The 15,561-nt window shown below is 54.9% G+C and overlaps 1 long non-coding RNA gene across 1 annotated transcript; it reads left to right on the top strand.

The window, feature by feature from the left end:
* Positions 1-3,590: 3,590 nt before the first annotated feature.
* On the top strand, positions 3,591-6,251 carry LOC141998181 (uncharacterized). The gene is made up of 3 exons (XR_012641803.1): positions 3,591-3,753; positions 4,858-4,959; positions 6,092-6,251. It is a non-coding gene; the product is annotated as an uncharacterized LOC141998181 (long non-coding RNA).
* Positions 6,252-15,561: the final 9,310 nt, after the last annotated feature.

The following is a 15,561-nucleotide window of genomic DNA, read 5'->3' as shown; positions in this document are numbered from 1 at the left end:
CTGTAAAATCCCAGAGCCCAGACAAGTCTGCTGCTTGTGTTTTGCCTGTTCCTAGTGTGTGGCAAAGGGAAGGAGAATGCTTCTGACCTTTTATCTAGGAAGCCTGTCAGTTTGCCTGAAAGGGGATTGGGTAGGAATCCGCCTGATGGGCCAGAGGTGATTCTGGACGTAAGTGAGACCCAGAAAGAGTCTGTTGTTGCTCAGGAAAGTGTTCCTCTAGAGCAAGCCCTCGGTGGAGAGGGTAAAGGCAGAATTTCTGTGAGGGGTGAATTGTCGCAGAGACAAGCCCTAGGGAAAGGAATCCTCATGGAGTCTTTGCAAGGAGTTTACTGCCACTGAAGGGTGTGAAAGTGATTTAAGCAAGAAAGTCTCCGTTCCTAACAGCCAGAAATGTTCTGTTGTGAATGAAGCCACTGACTTTCCTGTTGAAAGATCCAGGGTGGAGAGCTTTGAGAAGGTCTCAGATGGAGTGAAAGCTGTTAAGAAAGTTAAACAGTCCTCTAACCAAGTGGCTGTGTTTGGCCAGCTTGTTGGGGAGACAAGGTTGTTGAGAAAGGAATGTCTCCATGCGAGTTGTGTCAGTGAACGGTATGTGGCCCAGGTCAAGAGGGGGGCTCTTAACCAAGAGAGCCCGAATTGCAGGCCTCCAGACTGGAGCGCTGGGAGAAGACCCGATTCCAGTTTGACCCCCGGGGGTTTTGGGGTGGCCAAAGGGCACAGGCCGCATAAACCTTCCCACATGTGGCCTGCGAGTGCTATCGACCACCCCCGACCTAAGGGAGGGCCTGAAACTGGAAGGCTCTGGGGTAAATCCCACCAAGGAACGGGAGAGATGCTGGGGCATCCATGGGAACATTGGTGGCTTCGAAGTTCCCCAGGTCACCAGCTAAAGTGACCCCGCTCAGTTCGATCTCGAAGGGGGGAGAGATGTGACGAAGTGGGACTGTTCTTAATGTTTCCTCTGAAGAGTGTGGGGGTGCCTCAGTTTCCCCTAAGCAGTTCTTAAGTATCTAGAGGGTGGGAGAAGGGTGTATGATCTTTGCAGAGCCCTAGAGGGCAGGTGTGGGCAGGGGTCTGGACGCAGACAATGGCCAACACCCTGTTTCCTGGCCACTGATGGCCTGAGCCCTTCCCCCCTGCAAGATGAGAGCTAAAGGGTTGAAGAACAAAGGAATCGGGTGACCTCCTGGCCCGGGAAAGGGACAAAGCCCAGAGGAGGAGGGGCTGGAGGGGGAGTCAGTTTGGGGCTGGCTGGGGACATGGAGTGAAGTGCAGACGGGGTTCTCTGGCTCACTGCCCCCCAAAATGGACCCAGCTGAGGGGTCCTGTTCTCTGCACCTGAAAGCTCTGTGTTAGACCATGTTCCTGCATCTAATAAACCTTCTGTTTTACTGGCTGGCTGAGTCCCATCTGACTGTGGAGTTGGGGGGCAGGACCCTCTGGCTTCCCCAAGACCCCGCCTGAGCGGACTCGCTGGGGGAAGCGCACGGAGGGGCAGAGGATGCTGAATGCTCCGACCCAGGAAGGTGGAGCCGGGTGAGCTGGGTGTCCTGCAGACAGGCTGCTCCCAGAGAGGAGACTGCCCCAGAGTCCTGCCTGGCTTCATGGGGAGCAGCTCCAGAGCATCGCCCAGGGACTCCAGGACACCCCCCGAGCCTGGAGAGGGGAAGAGGGAGGGAGAGGGGACGGAGACCCCACCCCCCAGCCTGGAGGGGGGAGGGGAGAGAGAGGGAGAGGGGACGGAGGCCTCCCCCCATCAGCCAGGAAGGGGAAGGGACAGGGAGAGGGAGAGGGGACGGAGGCCTCCCGCCCCCAGCCCGGAGAGGGGGAGGGGAGGGAGAGGGGATGGAGGCCTCCCCCCCCAGCCCGGAGAGAGGGAGAGGGAGCGGGAGGGAGAGGGGATGGAGGCCTCCCCCCCACCAGCCCGGAGAGGGGGAGGGGGAGGGGATGGAGGCCTCCCCCCCGCCAGCCCGGAGAGGGGGAGGGGCAGGGGACAGAGGCCTCCCCCCCCCAGCCCGGAGAGGGGGAGGGGGAGGGGGAGGGGAGGGAATTCTCAGTGGAAGCCGGCAGCTGGCTAATGAATTCCAGTAAAATGTGACCGAGGTTTAAACTCCCCCTGCTGGGCGGGTTGCAGGGTTGCGGGACAAACTCATCTCCGGCCGCCCCTCTCTCTCTCTCTCTCTCCATTGGCCACAAGCGCCAGGATGGGCGGGGCGGGGGTGGAGTCTGCGCGAGGCTTTAAAGGGCCCCGGAGAGCAGGGGTGGAGCCTCGCAGAGGACGGGGAGGCTCCAGGCGCGGACAGTCGCTGCTGAGCCGGTGAGACACGTGCAACCCCTGCTGGGCTCGTGGGGGGAGCGCCGGACGGGGGGGGCAGGGGCTGGAACCCCCCCGAACCCTCCTCCATCCTTACCCCGACTCGTGGGCTGGGCATCGTCTCCATTCCCCCTCTCCGGACTGGGGGGGCTCTCTATTCCCCCACTCCCCCCTTTCCCCTCCCTCTCTCTGAGTGTGGGGGGGGTCCTCTCTCATGTCTCACCCCCCCCGCCTCTGTCCCCCCCCTTTCTCCCTCTCTGGGCTGGGGGGGCCATCTGTCCTCTCTTCCTCTACTCTCCGGGCTGCAGGGGGGGGGTGCCTCCCCTCCCTTTTTCTCCTCTCTGGACTGGGGGGGCTCTCTTTTTCCCCCTTTCTTCTCCTCTGGGGGCAGGGCCTGTCTTAGGTGTCTGGTGGCTCTCCCCACCCCTCTGCTCTGCTCGCTGGGGATGGGGCACCTGTGTGCAGCATGGAGCTACCTGGGTCCTTCCCCTCCCATGGCCCCAAGCTGGGGGGGGGGCGGGGCATCAGCGCACTGTTGCCCCCTGTCCCCCGCAATGTTGGGAGGCCCCAGGCTGGGCTTCCCACAGGCATCCTGCCCCTGCCTGCGTTCCCAATGAAAAAGGGGGAAGGAAAGGGCCACTCCCACAATTTCCCCGCCCCTCCCCACCCCCCTGTGGGGGAAGTTTTGAACATGACGTTTTAATGGTTCTGTCGCCCACTGGGTGGGCACTTGGCCTTAGAAAATTACTGAAGTGTAAATTGATAAGTTGATTAAAATTGATCATTTCAATTGAGGCGTTGGACTTGGTGATTTAATTGCCTTGATTTTACTCAATCCATCCTGGTTCTCTCCCCCTGCCCACCAACTCCCCACTCCTGCTAGGATTCTCGACTTGCTCTCGATTGCAGGAGGTATGTGTGGGGAGGGAGGGCTTTTTCCTCCTGTCAACCCCAGCTGGGTGCCTGTCACGCGGGGGTGGTGCGCGGCGGGTGGGGTCCCTAGCAGATCAGGTCTCTGAAGCCCTGGGGGATGGAGGGGCCGATGGCGTTTAAGGGGGTTCAATCATCCTGGCACCGCCTCTGGCTGGGGGTTGGGCTGTTGGGCAGGGAACGAGAAACCACAAATCGTGCCCCTCCCCCCACACTGACCTGTCCTGCTGGGTCCGTCTCGACTTTCAGATCGGCCGGAGAGTCCGGAGCAGGATGTGCGGGGAGCCAGGGCCAGGACCCCGGCCCCAGCTCTGCTTCGCTGCTGCTGAATCGGACCCAGTCACAGAGAGGAGCTGACCCCAGCCCAGCGTCTCCAGCAGAGTGTGCGGCCTGAGTGTGGCTGAGAGAGACAATGGGGGGGCCAGCAGCTGGACCTGCTGGGAGCGAAGAGCCGCTGCAGGAGTGGCCTGTTGAGTGCAATGGACACCTGGAGACTGGAGGGGAGCCAGGTAATGGGGTGTCGCTGCCTGGGAACAGGCTGGAGAGAGACACTGAGGCTGCCCCACATGGGGCCAGGCTCTCAGTGGCAGCAGCGAGTGCCCAGCAACCCCCCGTCTGTGGGCAGCAGGGACTGGATCACCCCCAGGGGCTCTCAGGGCACTGATCCCTGGCTCACAGCTGCTGTCTGGCAGACACAGCGGTGGCCGTGGGGCTGTTCAGGGCCCTCCTGGGCTGGGTGTGTCAGACCCCCTGTGACAGCCCTGGCCCATCTCGGCCTGGTTCGTTCTCCCCCCTTCTGCTGTGTATGGCCAGTGTGAGACCCCAGTGTGTGGGGACAGGGGCACTCGGCAGTGTGGGCCCAGCCAGCGCTCGGCAGGGGGCAGAATGGGGGTGGGGATGGTGGGGGGGCAGTTGGAGCAACTGCCACCAGGACATGCGGGTCCTTATCTCTGTGCCCCTGAGCTCACCAGGCCTCCTGGCAGCCTGGCTGGGAGTGCCCAGGGGAGGGCACTGGGCTGAGGGGAAGGAGGGGCTGTTCTGCCAGCCCCAGCCTGCCTGACCCTCCGGGCTCCTCTCCCAGAGCATCTGATGGAAGGAGCAATCGACAGAACGGTGCATGTTTGAGTTCAGTGGTTCTCAGCCTTTCCAGACGACTGTCGCCCTGTCAGGAGGCTGATTTGTCTTGCACTCTGCTAAGTTTCATCTCACTTAAAAAAACTACTTGCTTCCAAAATCGGACATAAAAATACAAAAGTGTCACAGCCACTATTCCGGAAAAATTGCTGACTCTCTCATTGTTGCGTATTTAATTATGAAATAGATCAATTGGACTATCAACGCTGTACCTTTCCATGTATAGTCTATCGAGCAGTATAAACGAGTCATTGTCTGTATGAAATTTTAGCTTGTACTGACTTAGTGCTTTTTATGTTGCCTGTCGTAACATGAGGCAAATCTCTCGATGAGTTGATGTGCCCCGTGGAAGACCTCTGCTTACCCCCAAGGGTACACGAACCGGTGGGTGAGAACCACTGTTCTAAGGCAGCTCCAGCCCTGGTGCCGTGGGGGAGACGTGTCCTCGCGGCCCTGCCTGACGGGTCTTTCTGTTTCAGATCCTTGTCCTAACTGCAGGAAATATAACTACAAGAAATGTACAATTGTGCTCGCAGTCGCCCTCGCAACCATGTTCTTAGTTCTCATCATTGTCCTGGCAGGTGAGTTCTCACCCTTCCCTTCCCCCTCTCTGCACATCCCATTCCCCCTGGAGCCACCACAGTCAGTCTCTCCTCCTGGCCTGTCTGGCTTCTGCCCCTGAGACAGAGGATTCCTGGGGGATGTTCCTCCAAGACCCTCCTCCTGCTCCCTCCCAGACCCCTGCACCTGGGCACTCTCTGTGTCGGGACTGAAATTAGCTCCCCCCGGCCCATCTCTGAGCACTTTGGGTCCAAGTCACTGTTGCCGGGCCCCAGGCATGGTCACTGATAGCCATGCAGAGTGGGGGTGATTGACGGTGCAGGGCAGCAATGAGCTGGGCCCTCTGCCTGCAGCGTGTCGCCCTGAGGTGCCAGCCTGGCCTTCCTGCATCCCCGGGTGGTGCCCAGTGCTGGGCAGCTGCTGGCGTGTCACTGAAAGGAGCCGTGGAACGCAGTACCGACACCTCCCTTAACGCAGTGTGAAACCCACCCATTGGTGACCTCGGCAGGGCAGGGTCTCGTCTCGCTGTTGACGTCCCCGCCTGCACAGACAGCGTGTGCGAGCGCAGATGGCAGCTGTTTGTGGTGACCGTGAACCTGGCTGGCTGCGCTGGACAGGCCGGGCAGCGGGCGTTCGGTCTCCTGAAGGAAAGGGAATTTGTTCCCGTCTTCATCTCAACCTGCCTCTCCAGGGAAGCAAAGCGCAGAGCAGGGGGAGGGGGCAGCAGTCCAGGCTAGCAGAACTCCTTGGGGTACTAGACCTGGCAAATCATGTTGAAGTTAATCTCCTACCCATTAATTATTGCCCCCCTGCTGGCCCCCTGGTAACTGTCCCCTCCCTATGTGGCTCTCTGCCCACCCCGTGTTGTAACACTGAGCTTGGGCCCAGCTCTCTGTCCTGGGCTTCATGGCATGAGCTGCTTGTCAGCTGCATTCCTGTTGAATGTGAACCCAAGAGAGGGAGAGCAGAGTCAGATAACCCCCCTCTGGGGTTGGATTCCCAGCGTCCTCCTGGCTCCCTCACAGCCTTTCAGTACCCACCCTGGTTCGAGGGATCTCAGAAGCCTGGGGCGCAGGGGCTGATCTCCCCCTGTTCTCCTCGTTGGCGGGTGGCGGGTCTCGCTCACACCATGTGTCGCTGTCTCATTCTCAGTGTGGAGACCTAAGCTTCCGTCAGCTGAACCGGGGCCCGTTGCTGTATCGCATACCAAGGGAAATGCTACTATTTCTCTGAGGCCGAAAGGAACTGGACCTACAGCCTGACCTACTGCTCTGCGCTCAGCGCCTCCCTGGCTGAGATCAACAGTGAGCAGGAAATGGTGAGAGATGCTCGAATTGCAACGTTCTGGTCTTGGCTCAGCAGCTGCTGCAGGAGAACCTGGGCTCGAGGAGCAGCTCTGAGTAAATGAGCTTCCAGTTGCTGAATGCCAGGCCTGGCTGGCTGGCTCGGGGCACCTCTAGTGTCCGTGTCTGACTGCGGGGATCACTCGCTGTCAGCCCTCTCAAAAGGAGACCGCCCCTCTCTCAGGCTAGGCTGGCTTGAGTGTCTTCTGGGTGGCATGGGGCCAAAGGGGTACTGAGATCCCAGATTGACTTGAAGAGCCAGTGCTCTTGGGTAGCCAGATGAGGATGGGGGGCTCCTCTTAGCCCTGGCCCCTTCTGGCTGAGGAGTTGGTGGCTCTTCTCCCATCCCTGGCCCTTCCCAGCATCCCTTATTGAGATCAGCTGGGCTCTTTCCTTCCCCTTCCCCTGTGATGGGGAGGGGAGCTCAGCTGTTCTGTAAGGCGAGGCGAGGTTTGGGATAGGAAAGTTAATACTGAATTACAAAGAGCTGGGCAAGAGGGAGGCGAAAATCCCCAGCCCTTCCCTGAAAACAGAGCCCTTCAGTGTATCCCTGTGATTCTCTGGTGCACAGAGCCTGTGCTCTGAACCCACCTCTCCCTCTGCTGTTTTGAGGCTTTCGTGCTGTGCTATAAAGGCAGATTTGACTACTGGATTGGCCTCCAGAGGGACCCTGGGCAGCTCTGGAAATGGGCCAATGGCACCAAATTCAACAACCTGTAAGTCCTCTGTGAATTCCCAGGGCTTTGGGTCCCTGGCGTCTGAGATAGCGAGTTCAGGCCGACGCACCAGTCAGTGCTATGTACTCTGTGTATTAGTGATGGGTGGAAGCAAGTGTTGTCTGCTGGGAGACTGGCCAAAGCTTTCAGATCTGTCTGGCTTTAGTGGGGCCATCTGCGTTAAAGATGCACATCTGATAGTCACAAATGCTGAGTGCCTGGGGCTGCCATGAGAAGTGGGGTACAGTAGAGATGGCCCAGACGACATCCCAAGAGGGATTTCAGTGGGATCTGGGTGGGATCAAATAACCAAACCCCAGTTGAGCCGTTAGCAGGGTTTGACCCTGGACCATCAGCACTGAAAGAACGGCAGATTAGGTCACGCTGGCGGGGGAGGGGCACCACGTGTCCAGGAAAGCATAGAGTAAAGAACAGTAAAAATCTTAAACGAACCCAACTGTATCCTAGCATCTCTAAGAATAGGAATTCCACACTTGAAGAATAAGAATCTAGCAGCAGGAATATACTACTGACCAGGATGGTGACTGTGAAATTCACCGAGATTAGAGAGGCTACAAAAGCAGAAAACCCAATAATAATGGGGGTTTTCAACTATCTCCATATGATTAGAGATATGGAACAGCTTCCATATGAGGGGAGACGACTAAGGGGGGGATATAGGAGGTCTATAAAATCATGAGTGGGGTCAAGAAAGTGAAGAGGGAAATGTTATTTATGCCTTCACGTAACGCAAGACCTAGCGGTCACACAATTAAATGAATAGGCAGCAGGTCTGACACAAACAAAAGGAAGTATTGCTTCACACAACACAGTCAACCTGTGGAGCTTGTTGCCAGGGGATGTTGTGAAGGCCAAGAGTATAACTCTGTTCAAACAAGAAGTAGACAAGTTCACAGAGGATAGCTCGACCAGTTCCTATCAGCCAGGATGGTCAGGGATGCAACCCCATGCTCTGAGTGTCCATAGACATCTGACTGCCAGAAGCTGGGAGTGAATGGGATGGATCACTCGATACTGACCCTGTTCTGTTCATTCCCTCGGAAGCACCTACCGCTGGCCAGTATCGGAGGACAGGACACTGGGCTAGATGGACCATTGGTCTGACCCATGTGGCCAGTCTTATGTACTTACAGCTGAATGGTGTTTTTAAAAAAGCCCTTTGCGATTGATGGGAAGCACCTATCGCTGGCCAGTATCGGAGGAAAGGACACTGGGCTAGATGGGCCATTGATCTGACCCAGTGTGACCAGTCTTAGGTACTTACAGCTGAATGGCATTTTTAAAAAAGCCCTTTGCGATTGATGGGAAGCTGGAAAATGTGCCCAGAGGAGGCTTAGAAAACAAGTCAGTTGATGACCTGTTGTTTGATCCCAGTCATATATTTTCACATATTCCAGCAAGGATGCCCTGATGTCGGCAGCAGTCTGTCTTTGTGATTGCATCATGAGCCCATCTGTTAGCAGGCCTGTTTGGGGTCTGTCCACACCGCAGCTGGCACTATGCCATTGCAGAGAAACTAAATGAATTCTTTGCAGCAGTCTTTATGGCTGAGCGTGTGAGGGAGATTCCCAAACCTCAGCTGTCCTTTTTAGGTGACAAATCTGAGGAACTGTCCCAGATGGAGGTGTCATTAGAGGAGGTTTTGGAACAAATTGAGAAACTAAACAGTAACAAGTCACCAGGACCAGGAACTCAAATGTGAAATTGCAGGACTACTAACTGTAGTCTGTAACCTATCATTTAAATCCGCTTCTGTACCCAATGACTAGAGGATAGCTAATGTGACGCCAATTTACCTGAACTGGGTAAACAGGCATCTCAGTGGGGTGTTAACCCTGAAATCTGCCACCCTGTGGGCACCCACCCCAGCAGAAGGCTCTGGGTGCATCATTGCCATCCCATCAGAGCTCTTCTGGGGTGATGCTGGTGGGGGAGCTAAATTATTGTTCCCAAAACTTTTAAAAGCTGAGCCCCCTCCTCAAGGCAAAGAAACCAATCGTACCCCTCACCCGTCAGCAATGTGTTAGCGACCCCACCCCCCCATTTTCATGTACTCGTCTTCAAACCCCACCTTTCCCACCATGGCTAGCCCTTCCCCACGCTTCAGGAGACACTGGAGTAGATGATCATAACCTTCCCCTCTAACCTTAAGACCTGAGGGACCCCATCCTGGAGCATCTTAAAAATCCCAGTTCCCAGACTCTGGAACAGGGGCTGCTTTGCCGGGCTCACCTTTCTCCCTCCGTCAGGTTGGCCGATGGGGATAATGAGCCTGGAGATCTCATTCCCGCTGCTCTGAGTGTTGCCCATGTGCACAGGACCCAACTCAGCTCTTCCTGTATCCCAGGAACGTCTTCATCTTCTGGGATCCTCATGGAAGCAGTGGGATAATTTAATTGAGTCCCTTAGTCATGGGGTCTTTCTCTCTTTTGTTTCAGAGCCAGCGTCCTGGAATCATCTCATGGTGCATAGAGTGGTGGGGGTGGTGGGGGTCCTGGTCTCACTATACCTATGTGGGTTTTGAAAAGGTAGAGGGAAAGTGTTTGCCTACTCTCGACTCGTCTTCAGGAAGCTGCTGACTCATCCGTCCCAGCAGCCTGGAAGTCTGCAGGATTCACAGGAATATGAGCTCACCGCAGTATGTGACAGGGATGGGGACTAGGCCCAGGGAATTAGAAACAGGAATCGAGACCCAGCCCTGGAGAATGGTGAAGGAGACCTGCTCATGGAGGACAGACACTGCACCCAGGAACCCAGAGGAAGGGATCCATTAGGTGGGGACACGGGTGTGGCCCAGGAAACTGGAGTAGCATTGCCAATCCTCCAGGATGACCAGGAGTCTGCAGGAATTAAAGATTAATTTTTAATTAAAGATTATGTCATGTGATAAAATCTTCAGGAATACGTCCAATTAAAATTGGCAACCCTAAACCGGAGTGGGGGGAGGGACCCATTAAATGGAGACAGACTTGGGCTGGGGAACTAGCTAGAAGAGCTGATCCCTCCTACGATGCCCCTCAATGGTGGGGACTAGACTGGGCGAAACTTTTCATCTAAACCTATTTTAGATTCAGCAGTTTGCGAATTCATATCCATTCTGCTGAATTGTTCACGTCCAGCCCCTCCCCTCAGTTGTTAAAAAGTCGAAGCATTTCGTTTAGACACTTTCCAAACAAACCATTTTGATTTTTCACTTTGAAACAATTTTTTGTTTAAAAATGTCCTTCAGTTTTATTTTAAAAATTCAAAATGTTACAACCCTTGAAATGTTCCTGGGTCTTTTTTTTTTTTTTTTTTTTAAAGCTTTTTGGTTCATCAAAAATTTGGAAAAATGTTTTGTTCAACCTGAAACCAGTTTTTTTCCATCTTTTTTTTTGGAATTGCCAGTGACCAGAAAATTCTGTTTGCCCAGCTCCAGGGGTGGGTGAGGATTTTAGCGGTTCTATTGTGGGTCTCTGAGTCTCCTTGTTGCTCAAAGTTTTCTTATTGTAACAAATTTATTTGAGACGACGGCAGGATGGGCAAAAGCTTCCTACAAGTGGGGGGGGGGGGCTGCTGGCACCCAAACTGTGGCCTAGCCCCTGTGCCATCCCTTCTCCTTGACCCCTGGCCCCCTCAAACCGCCCCTTTCCGAGGCCCCCCCTCTTGCCGCCTTTCTCCCTGAGCCCCCACTTCATGCCCCCCCTTGTCCCCAAACCCCGCCCCCCCGCACCCGCTCCCTTCTCTCCCTCTTCATCCAGTCGCTCACAGTTATGGCCAGTAAAAAGTGGTGGGCCCTGGTCCCCCCTGTTCCGGCACCCCTGGCTGAGAGTGGGAGAGGATGAAGAACTCCTTTCAAATATAACTCCCCCCCCACACACCTCAAAAAAGCACAATTTGCCAGCAACAGCAAAACATGCACCTCACCAACCCGGGCCAGTCCCGCTGTGCTGTGTGTGACATTCCTGTCCTGGGGCGGTTTATGTCTCTGAGAATGTGAACCCCGCAGGCCTGGGTGTTTCTCTGCATCATGTGACCTCAGGGCTCCTGATGAGAGCCGTTGTTTGTAAATGTTTCAGTAGCAGACTAATTAATCATTCATGGACAGACAGACATTTATTCAAAATTAGAACTGGTCAAAAATAGCGGGCGTGGGGAAGGTCATGAAAATTGAAGAAGAAACCACTTCCCCCCCTCCCCCATATTCTTCAAACTTATTTGCAAATGTTTTTAATGATCAAATTTTTGTTTAGTTTTGGTGGGAAAAACTCCACGTTCTCTCTCAAGTGGGCAGAGAAATCCAAAATGTTTTTTTTAAAAAGGGAACTTTTTTCAAATGATCAATGTAATCCAAAGTGGCATTTTCAGTTCAAAGGTTGCATTGTGAGTGTAAAACCATTTGGAACCAGCTCTATTACTGTATAACAAGATGAGTTTATTTGTCATGCTGCATTGTTTGGGCCAAGTTCCAAGTGGTATTTCAGTTTTTGCACAGCTCTTCTCTTCTTGCGTCTGCACCTCTCATAAGCTGTGGCCTTAATCTCGGCCCTGGAAACACTTACGTGCATGTTTCACCTTAATGACTGCTATGAATAATTCCATTTCAATGGGACAACTCTGAGGCTGGGTTTACATTACGACCCTATATCGGTGTAACTACGTCATTTATTTCGTTTTCTTTCTTTTATATATGAAAGTTATTGAGAGGTTAAAGCAGGTAAAATACATGAACAGGTTCGGACAGTCCAAGTTTGTCAGTGCAAAGTGACAGCAGAGATGTGGGATCTGCTAGTTTTCCAGAAGTCTCTCAGGGTTACCCAGGATAACTTTGGGGATCTCTGTCTTGCATCTGGAATGTTCCCTGAAAGTGTCCAAACAGCTCAGAGATACAGAACCATTCCCTGGATCCATTCTTATACCTGTCTTCCCCGGAAAGCAGTCTGGCAAGTGTTCCTGTCAGCTCTTTGCTAAGTTATCTGCCAAAACACTAGAGTTTTCAGGTGCCGAAGTAGCCCTTTGAATCATGGTGAAATTATCCTCCCCGTCACCACCAAAATTTGAAATGGTGCCCCTGAGTGCACGGTACCCTACCATGCTCCCCCATAGGAGCTGTATTAACAGGCAACTCTGCAAGTTCTCTGCATGCCTCTGCAAGTGACCCCCATGCCTCTCCATTTCCTTGGCCACATGTATCCTGTCCCCATGCTGGCGGCTACTCCAGAAAAAGAGGGAAAGAGCTCACCACTGCGACCACCTGAGGGAGGTGTTGGGATGAGATCAGCTGGTCAAAGGAGGCAATAGGGACAGAATCTGAGACTTGAAGCTCCTAGAGTGACCTCTGACCTTTCCAGACCTGCCCTTCAATCAGACACAGCGATTGTAAAGTTGAATGTGATAGTAACTAGACCCATTTTAAACCCTTCACCACACAAGACAAAGCCCGTAGGATTCATCATGAACTATTTATTTCTCCTCCCCTGGCTCCCTGCAGCCACCTTGGAGCTTTCCCTCGTCTCTCCCAGGCTGAGCTCACTTGATTGCAGGAGCTCAGCGGAGGGTCCAGCTTTGCTCTTTCGCTTCCATTCTTCACGTCTTTGGGTGGCTGCATTTGCAACTGAGCAGCCTGATGGAAACACTGAGTCCTCTGTCTCGGCAGGCAGGCCCAGCCGCGAAAGCCAAAGACTCCCTGAGAACAGGGGGAGGTTCGCCTGAACTCTCAGGAATGGAGGCTGGGCCCATAGGGTAGGGTTACCATATTTGAACTTTCAAAAAAGAGGACGCTCCTGGGGGGGGGGGGAGGAGTTGTAGCCCTGCCCCCTATCTACTCCCTCCCACTTCCTGCCCCCTGACTGCCCCCCGCCCCCAGAACTGCCAACCCATCCGACCCCCGCTGCTCCTTGTCCCCTGATCACCCGCTCCCAGGACCCTGCTCTCTATCTAAGCCTTCCTTCTCCCTGTCTCCTTAGACCCCCCCAACCTAACTGCCCCCCTAGAACTTCCCCCCTACCTGTCCCCTGACTGCCCCGCCCCCTATCCGCACCCCCGCCCCCTGACAGACCCCCGGGTCTCCCACACCTATCCAACCACTCCCTTTCCTCTGACTGCCCTCACAGAACCCCCAACCCATCTAACCCCCCCTGCTCCCTGCCCCTGACATTGCCCCCAAACCTCTGCCCCATCCAACCCCCCCTGCTCCCTGTCCCTTGTCTCCCCCGACACCTCTCCATATGCCCACCCCCTGACAGGCTCCCCCCAGAACCCCTGACCCATCCAACCCCTCCTGCTCCCTGTCCCCTGACTGCCCCTTGGGACCACATGCCCCTTCTCCAGCCCCCCATACCCTGCTGCTCAGAGCAGTGTGTCTGGGGTGCGGAGCCAGACACAGTGTCGCATTCCCCCGCAGAGCGCGCAGCTCCCCCCCCCACCAGCCCCAGAGTGCTGCATTGGGAGGGAAATCCTGGCCCTTTGGAGAGTTTTACAAATTCCTCCCGGAGGGCGATTTAAAACCCAAAAATCCGGACATGGCCGGGAAAATCCGGACATGTCCGGGAAAATCCGGACGCATGGTAACCCGACCGCAGGGACTCCAGGATCTGCAGCTGCTGCCACCTCTATGGTGAATCCTCCGACTCATCACCAACCAGCTCTTCCCCATTCTGCCAGCTGGCCCCACGGTCTGACCGTGCAGGAGAACAGAAACCCTTTGGGACAGCAGGAGAGTCTCCTCAATGCCGCACTCTTTGCATGGCTTCCCGCGGTCACCGGGAAACACGACTACCCTGCCCCCAGCAGTCTCTCAAGGAGCTGCCGGCGCAGTCACTGGGCACCCACTCGTAATGGTATCGGGCAGTGGCATTGCAGAGGGAGCTGAGCAGACCGTCCCTTCTGTGACTTCCTGAATTGCTGCCAGGACGGATTCTCTTCTGCGCTAGGGAGAGTCCCCGAGGAAAAGCAGCTGTGGTGGGGGAGGGGGCAAGACAAGCTCTCCCCCTGAGCCCTTGACTAGCAGGCAAGCAGGACTCTGGGAGCCAAGGGATCGGTGTGTCTTGCTGGGAGAGCAGAGCTGGAGAGCAGAAAAGGGCATTGGAGGAAATGCAGAAAAGTCAGTGTCATGGCCGGGTCATGGGCAGCCAGACCTAGTGGTCAGAGGCAGAGTCCACACTCACGAGACAGGAGTCGAGAGTGAGCTGGGTCAGGACACTGGAAGAGCAGAAGCAAAAGACCAAATTGTGTTCAGCACCTCAAGTCAGATGAGTCACCCCGAGTCCGCATGCCAGGAAATCAAGCCTGGGGAGTGGGAGCAGGAACAGCAACACACGGTCCAGAGCCGGGGAGCAGCTCGGGTGTTCAGACAGCTTCTTGTTCCTGCTGCTGGTTTAAGGATGTCCTGGGGGCCGATTAGCTGCTCTGGGACTCTGCCAATAGGAGCCTCAAACTGGGTCTGGACTTCGTCAGTCCTAGGTAAGCAGTTTTTCGTAGGCTTCCAGGTGGCGTGCTGGAGGGTGGCTGCTCCCAGGAACCCTGCAGACCCGGGTTAATGACCCATGGGTCATGACAGTGAGTGATCTCTCCCCGCTCAAACCTCCTGCACAAAACAGTCTCCAGGGTCCCGGCCGCATCCTCTGAGAATAAAAAAACACAGTCACGATGACAAATAGGCTATGGAACAGGAGTCCCCTCTTTCTTGCAACAGCCCCAAGTGCCCGGAAGAGTGGATGGTTCTTACCTCCAGGAGATGCCTGGGATCTTCCATCTAAGCCTCAATGGGACCCTTGTTTCTTGGTCTGACAGGATGAGATCATCTGTCCCCACTGCTCCCTGCGCTGGCCTGGCTGCAGCACACGTCTGTGTAAAGAGGCTGGGCCAGAGAGATGTTACAGTCAGGGTCCAGGCAGCCCAGAAGGAGAACAGAGGGTCTGAAACCAGAAGACGAAGCAATCAAATCAGAGGATTCGACAGAGAAGTTTTCTACCCTACAGGGACATCAAAGAAGGTCTATTAGGAAAGCTGAGATGTTAGTCTGGAAACTGCTAAGGCAAAGATTGTGACTTGTTAAGATTCAGTTTAAGTCACTACAAAGTGTGTTGTGTTTTGTTTGTCTGTTTGAAATTTGTCTCTTTCTCTTACTTAGTTTCACTTCAATCTCTTCTTTGTTACTGTGCTTCCCAAAGCACCTCAGGGTTGTGTGTTTGAGTGAAGTGTGAGTCTCCAGCCTACCCAACAGGCTGAGCTGTGCCCTGTCTCTCTGAAGGTAGCGAATAATTTCTGAGCGGTGCTGGGCCCAGAGTCCAAGGGCAGTTCACCAGACATCTCCTGTGAAGCCCAAAGAGACCAAAGGAGCAGGAGAGCTTCAGGCCCCACTGACCCATGGGAACTTCCCACAGAAGAGGCTACACAGGGCTCCAGACACAGCCAGCAGGATCCCTCCCACAAGCTGGGCCATGTCCTTCCGCTCCCAGCCCCACAGCTTCCTCCCCACCCCAGCCTCAGGAACCCCTCCCACCTCCCTGCTCTCCCCACCCATTCTCCAATACCAGGCTGTTTCCAGAATGGAAGCAGGTGT

This window comes from Natator depressus, chromosome 14 (assembly GCF_965152275.1).
Source record: "Natator depressus isolate rNatDep1 chromosome 14, rNatDep2.hap1, whole genome shotgun sequence".
Lineage (NCBI taxonomy): Eukaryota > Metazoa > Chordata > Testudines > Cheloniidae > Natator > Natator depressus.
Note: the sequence above shows the minus strand (reverse complement) of the source record. Positions and strands in the feature narration are given on the sequence as shown.